Source organism: Theobroma cacao, chromosome 4, assembly GCF_000208745.1.
Source record: "Theobroma cacao cultivar B97-61/B2 chromosome 4, Criollo_cocoa_genome_V2, whole genome shotgun sequence".
Classification (NCBI taxonomy): domain Eukaryota; kingdom Viridiplantae; phylum Streptophyta; class Magnoliopsida; order Malvales; family Malvaceae; genus Theobroma; species Theobroma cacao.
Genome location: NC_030853.1, coordinates 12,556,931 through 12,564,898, shown reverse-complemented (window position 1 = coordinate 12,564,898; position 7,968 = coordinate 12,556,931).

Sequence of the window (7,968 nt, the reverse complement as noted above, 5' to 3'; positions counted from 1 at the left end):
ATCTTCTTAACTACGTATAGCCTAGGATTTCGCCTTAAGAAAGATTCAAACAAATTCTAGAATTCTAGACATAATTCAAAATGTCACATTCGCATAAACCTTCTCTAGATATGCATAATGAATCTAAGCAAAAGATAATATGCTCAAATTAATGGAAATCGCATTCTAATAATAAAGATTAAGATAAGAATTTAATCTAATACTCAAACAATATTCACATTTACAAAGAATTAAGATAAGAATATAACTAATTCTCATCATTGGATAGGTAAATTAAAAGAAATTGGCATAATTAAATTTAGCTCATGTTTTTAAAACATTCATAAAATTAAAAAAATATTTAACAAAAACATACTAACTTAAAAATATCACAAAAACTAATAACAATAAAACCCTTCCCCAAAATTAAATTGCACATTATCCTTAATGTGAAAAGCTAAAAATAATAAGGAAAATAAACACCCTTATCAATGGTGGCAGTGCATTGAAAGTTCTAATTTTCTTTCTCTTCATCTTCATGCTTTCCAAGCCTACATACTTAACAAAACAAGCTAAAGAGAGGTTATGACTACTTATTTAAATAGAAAAATAAAAACTAACTAAAATAACAACTAAATCTAAAATGCTATAGCTTGGGTTGCCTCTCAAAAAGCGTTTCTTTATAGTCAATAGCTTGACTATGGCACCCTTTTATTATTGTCTATTAGAGTGATTGAGGATCTTTAGCAATCCAATTCACCTCCCAAATAGTGCTGAAGATGTTGCTCGTTCACTCCAAATGTTCTAGTAGTCTCACTATAAATATCTATTACACCACACAGATAGACCTTAATCACCTTGTAAGGACTTAACCACTTTGATTTTTGTTTCCATGGAAAAAGCTTTACTTCAGCTACTTCCTCTTTAACTATGAATGATATTTTGCCTTTCTTTACATCAATGATCACACTTGCAGTCGCCAAGAACGGTTGTTCCAGGATTAGAGGAATTTCCACATCCTTTTCCATCTTAAGCACAAGAAAATGCACCGGAATGTAAAGATGCTTAACTTTCAACAACACATCCTCTATAACCTAACCAAGTACTTGATTGTTTTGTCTGCTAACTATAAAGAAACTATCAAGCCCAGCTCTACAATATACTTGCCATGTCATTCATGTACTTGATAGTATATCTACATACTGGGATGCCTCGGAGAATCGTTAAAAGTTGGTATCGTACCTTGTGGTACAATTAAGTCGATTAAAACCTCAAACTAGTTTGAATAGAGATTTTAGGATGTATTTGAGAGTTATTGAAGCTTAGATTCTCTTAATATGGTGATTCAAGGTTCGAGGATTAATTTGGAGTCAAATTAGGAATTTTCATAACGTAGGGGCAAAATGGTCATTTTGCCACCCGAGGGTAAAATTGGAATGTTGAACGAAATTTTTTACCAAGTTTGACTAATTGGAGCATGATTTGAATTTGAGAAATGAAAAATTTTAATTTCGACATTTTTTCGAACATAAGGGCAAAACAGTCATTTTACGTGTTCACGAGGACGTAATTGGAATTTTTAGAATTTTACACCACCATAACACTTGTCAAGCCCATGAATTTCACCTATTATTATTTTATACTTTGGATAATTAAGAGATTACATGTGGTGGTGAGAAAATGCTTAATTGTTAAGTTTTAACCATGGACCAATCACATGGTGACACTTGTCAAGTTTTAATATTTTTAAAATTTCCTTTATAAACTCAACATAAACTCTTTGGCTTGCCAAAGCAAAGAACAAAGAAAAAAGATAGAAACAAACCTTAAAGAGGAAAATTCAAGAGAAATTTGTTGAATTTCAAAGAACAAAACAATCAAAGGTAAGATTTTTCAATTTTAGCTTAAGATCTACCTTTCCCATGTTTTTTTTTTTCATTTTCTATGGATGAAACACAAGTTTCTATGAGGGAATACTTGCTGGCCGAACATAGGGAGAGAGGTTTTGATGATGGATTTTGCTAGATTTCATGATTTCTTAGTGTTCTTAAGTTGTTTGATGATGTTTGGCATGAAAAACAAGCAAGAAAATCACATGCTCTTCAACAACCCTCTTTGGTCGAATTTTATAGATGACGTGTTGATAATGGATTTTGTTGTATTTCATGTTATTTAGCTTGTAATTGATGATTTATGGTATCGTATATCAAAATCGACTATCGAAAAGTATAGTTCTTTTAGTAAATGACTTGAACAATAATGAGAAAATCATAGTAAATGGACTTGGATTTGATTCCTAATGATGTAGATGGATTTATTGGACTGTGTTAACACTGATTAACATGTTAGCTCAAAATCGGAATGAATTTCGATTACGATGAATTAAGTCATAATCAAGCTCATTGAGGTACTTTGGTGTATTTGGAATATTGGAAGTGTAATGAATATATTTGAAGTTGAATTGGATGTTTTGGTTAATTCAACAGTGTATAGTTCGAGTTAGGTCAAATACAAATTCATTCCGATCATAATTGAACCCACGTAGAACACCGTCTTTAAGTGATCATTCGAACAATTCTCATTCAATTTCATGCATTCATATAGAGACTGAAATAGTTTTATAACTGTTTGGCACAAATATATTGAATTACGTGTCGTGTATTATGTATAGGTGGTGAGCCCTTTGATAAGGGTAAAGATATTGTACCCGAGGACCAAGAATAGGAGTACTCTAAACTCTCGCTATTGTGAGTACTCAAATGTTCACCTTAACTATCTAAAGTAGTTTATATTCGTTTTTATGATTTTAAAGAATAATGAACTTAAACCGTAGATTTTTATGTTTTATAAGTTAAGTGTTGGTTAAATGAATGAGATTTATAAATTGTTTTGCAATTCAATGATGATTTTGGAAATTGAGTAAGTGGAGACTATATACTTGTGTTATTTATATATATATATGGTTTGAATTGATGTCTTATGACAATGTGATGGCATGAATGGCTGGATTTGTGGTTTGTGGATTATATGAACTATTTTGTTTTACCTTGACAGACTAGGTAATACCATATTAGCCATGTCATGCTGTCAAAATTTTTATTGATTTGTTGGGTTATTTGATTAGCTTACTGCAATGGGCGAGTTTTCGTGGACTAGCCTATTAGAGGGCACGGTAACCCCGTTATATTTTACCTTAGTACGAGAGGCGCGGAGAGTATCTCCTAAGGTAAGTTTAGAGCTCACTTCACGCCGAACCATCACGTGAGGATGAAACTTAGTCAACGCCAAGGAATGGCTATGTTTTAAAAGTAAAAAAAAAAAAACATGTTTTATGGCTATATGTCGTTTTAACATCCTTGGCGGACTCAGTTGGATGCCTGGGCCAAGGTGTCACCGAGTACAAGTTTTGGCACAAGCCAAGTTTTTAAGAAAATCATAAGCCTTGTTGATTATTTTGATGAAATGTAATAGGTTTATATGAATTGAAATTAGTTTTAAATGTTATGAATCATATTATGATAGGATGATTTAACTGTCTCTATTTACTCGGCTTTAGATGTTATAGATGAACTTTGCTTACTCACTGGGTTTATAAAAACTCACCCCCTTCTTTTCACCCATTTCAAGTTTAGAGCAGTCTATAGACGGTCGATTTTCTAGAGGGTTTGCTTTTGGATTTGCAGTCTTAGAAATCGTAGGTCTACAGTCTAGTTTATTTTTGTTATTTTGGGGCTCACATGTCATTGTAGAATATATTTGTATACCTGGTTTAGTGTGCTATTATATATATGAATTTATTTTACTCTTACTACTACAAATTGTTTATGCAGGATTTTATAAATATTGTTTTATAAAAAACTGGAATATTTTATTTAATATTTTTATTTAGTTTGATTAGCCATAATTTCATTTTAAATGGATGATTTAGATTACTAAAATTATTTTTAGATAAGAAATGTATATTTTTTGATCGTATGCTGTATTTTCACCAGGTTTCAAAATTTTTGAGTAAAAATGACCAAAATACCCCTGTGTGGTAGAAATTACTTTTTGTTTGTTTTTTATTTAAAAATAGTTTATATTCTCTTAAAACATGATATTTAGTAACTGTTGTTCACAGGGGAGATGTAAAATTGATGCAAGAGCCTTACGAGGTTTCTGTTGAGGTTTCGGTTGACGTTCTGGGTAATGAATGTCTATAGAGACATCGCAGTGGTTGTCACGGCCTCGAAGGGAGTACCAGGTTGTGACAGAAACTATAGTAGGTTGTATCTCATTAAGTCCAAGTTTCCTAGCAATTGATAAAGGCATGATTGAAACACAAGCACCAAAATCACATAAAGCTTTAGATAATTTAAATTTACCAATAGTACAAGGGATAAAAAAAGCTCCCTAAATCTTTAAGCATTGGTTGAAGCTTATTTTAGATTATAGCATTACACTCTTCAGTAAGTGCAATTATTTTAGATTCTTTCAATTTCCTCTTATTAGTTAGGATGTCTCTTAGAAACTTCAAGTAAGAAGGCATTTGCATTAAAGCTTTTATAAAAGTATGTTGATGTAAAGCTTATTAAACACCTTTAAATTTTTTTGAAATTGACTATCCAACTTTTGTTTCTAGAAGCACTGAGGAAAAAGTGGTAGTGGGCTTGCTTTTGTATCCTTCACTTGAAACTACTTGTCAGCATTATCAATCACTATCTCATTCTCAATAGGCTTATCTTGATGGTCAGTTTACTTGTTACTACTTCCTAGCTCTTTTCTGCTTCTAAAGGTAATTACATTGCAATGCTTATTTCCTTTTTTTCTAGGATTAGGTTCAATATCACTAGGTAAGGTCCCTTAAGTCCTATTATTGATGGCATTGGCAAATTAACCAATTTGTGTCTTAAGATCTCGAATCGATGCTGCTTGACTTTGAATGATAGCTACTTGATTTTGAATGATGGCGTTGTTCTTTGCTATGTAGGCATCATTTTTTGTAATGAATTGCATTAGAAATTCCTTCGTAGATGGTTTCTTTTCTAAAATAGGCACTTTTGCTTGCTATTGGAACCTAAAAGGCATGTTCTGCCTTGGAGCTGAACATGATCCCTAATTATTATCCCAAGAGAAGTTTGGATGATTTCTCCACTTAGAGTTATAAGTGTTAGAGCTGTCTGTTCCCTACAAATTGAACTGTTGTTGTACTACTTGGACACTGATTATTAGCATGCCTATTTCCATAATACTCACAAACTACCAAAAGACTTTGAATTGAGTTAGCACCGAAAGAATCAAGTTTTTTAATTAAAGCTAATGTTGAAATGGTGACAATGTCATGAACTCCAGCTACTCTCTTATGCATTGATTGCTCTACTAGCTATTAGTAATTATTTAATGACATGTCCTCTAACAGGTCGTACACCTTATCAATAGACTTTACCATGAGAGTTTCTCTTACAGTGGCATCAATGGTGGTTCAAACGTTACCACTCAATCAATTATAGAACGTCTGCACTTGAAGCCACTTCAAAAGACCATGATGAGGGCAACGCCAAAGTAGAGCCTTATATCTTTCCTAAGCCTCGTACAATAATTCAAAATCTAGTGACATGAATGATGTAATATCATTCCTTATTTTTGCTGTTTTAGCCTGGGGAAAAAATTTGACAAGGAACTTCTGACCAAGGTTATCCCATGTCGTGATGGATCTAATAGAAAATGAGTTCAGCCACACTTTCTGTAGTACCCCGTACTATGATATGATGGCTAATAAAGCTTACGAATGCCAATTGAGGTTAATTATCGAGTTAAAAAGGTGATTCAGAAGTGAACTTGTGAAACCTCGACCTCTATAGACCCGTAACTAGCAGTAGATGCAATAACACAGACCAGGGACAATTTCATCATTTCTCATGGTGAGCTCTTGGAAGTAGCTCTGAAATGTTATTAAGGTCTAAATAGACCTAAGGAATAAATGAATGATGGTAAAAATGAATGAAGCAGATACAAATATTGATAATTTTCATGATAGGGGCAAAACTGTCATTTTGCATCTCGAGTCAAAATTTTTAAGTTTTCATGAACTTGAGTATTTCTAGACTCTTATGGACCTTGTCTCAGTGTCAAAGAAGTAAAAAGATTGTATAAAGGCAATGGAAAGACAAAATGACCTTGTTAAGGGCATTTTGATAATTACGTGAGAAAATGGATAAACTTAAGGCATAAATATCTAAGTTTCTAGCAAGTTCTTCAAATTTCTAGGAACTTCTTCTTCTTCTTCTTCCTTTCTCACGTTTTCTTACCTTCCATGGGAGTTTGCTTTGAAACCTCCATAGATTTTTTCAAGTTAACCCCAATTTTCATGCTTTTGTGCACTTTTTCGCAAAGTCCTTTGTGCTCTCTTACTCTTTCACCTTAAAACCCTCAAAAGCCTTTCCTTAATACTTTCTCTCACTAGTTGGACATTCTAGAGAGAGAAAGAGAGATTTTTCACAAGAATTCGAAAGTTTTTGAAAAGGAATTCGATTACAAAGCTACCAAGGTGAGTAATGAAACAAAGTTGATTTTTTTTTAGTTGTTGAGAATGGCTAGTGGCTAGAATTGTGAGTGCTTTGTAGTTGAGGTGGTCTATTCATTTTAGTGTGACTAGAATGGTGAAAATAGATAGCCACTTAATGGTAGTTGGAAGCTAGCTAAGAATAACTAGTAGAGCATGATTTAGGAGATAGCTTTTAGAAATATGATTATGTGAATTGAGTTGATTTGTGATGCTATTGTGTGTGATAGGTCCCAACGAGACCCCACATCTCCATTCAGACCATTAGTGGGAGTTTGAGTCGATTTAAGAATCAACAAAGACACTGTGAGTGAACTTGCACTAAAAATATTTTGGGAAATGTATTGGTATTTGGACGAAGCGTGTGAATGATTTTTATTTGATTGTTCCTTAAAGATTATGCATGGGAACAAGCCTTTATTAAAACGTTTTACGTTTTGAGTGTGCAATATGATGAATCCTTGTGCCTTGTATGATGTTGATATAAATATATATGTTGCATATTGATAGTTAATATTGTGTAACAAATATAATCGTGCATGTGCGCAATGTGGGGATGCACATGCCGGTGATGACGAGGTGCGGAAGTGTGGTCGATGATGTTGATGTGTGCGAGTAGGGAGTGCACACGATGATGTTGAAGTGTGCGAGTAGGGAGTGCACACGATGATATTGCCTTGTGCATGTAGGGAGTGCACATTGGCTAAGTGAGGTGGTGGTATTCGTGTTTATATATGTATATATGCATGTGTAAGAGAAAGTTATAAATATAGTAGGTGGATGTAATGTATGTGAAATCTTGCATGTTGGACCTTGAAATCTTGCTAATTTTCTTCAAATTGAATTGTATTGCAGCGAGAAACCTTCTGTCATGTTTACTGCCTTGTTTGGTTTCTGCCATATTTTCTACTTCTTTAACCTCACGGTTGATCATGGATTTTCAACATCAAGGGATTAGTTAATCAAGTTTGAAATGAGGGGTTTTAATAAGAATTAAACTAAATTGCATTATTTTTTAATCTAAGTGCATCATGATTCTTAGACTTTCCTTATCGTCGCTTGTTCCCTTCCTATGTTCACTCACTGGGTTTATACTCACGTTTTTAAACTTCATGTTTTAGGTTTTTGAGTAAAAGGTGACTGGATCCTAAGATGAGGTGATCCTCCCTATCCATTGTCGGTAGGTTTGCCATGATACTAAGTGTTACCACCCACGCCCAAAGTCACTCCTCTGATGTTCAGAGTCTTTGAATGTGTACATGTAAATTGGATGTGATTTGCTAAGAATCGTTTGGCAAACTTTTTATGTATATTAAGATTGATGAATACCATTATGAGTATATACTTGGATTTTATGAATCGATTTCAATGAATTTATTATTTGAACATTATGATTTATGGAACTTAAAAGGGAATATGGATGATAAAAGGGATGACGTATAGGTTCA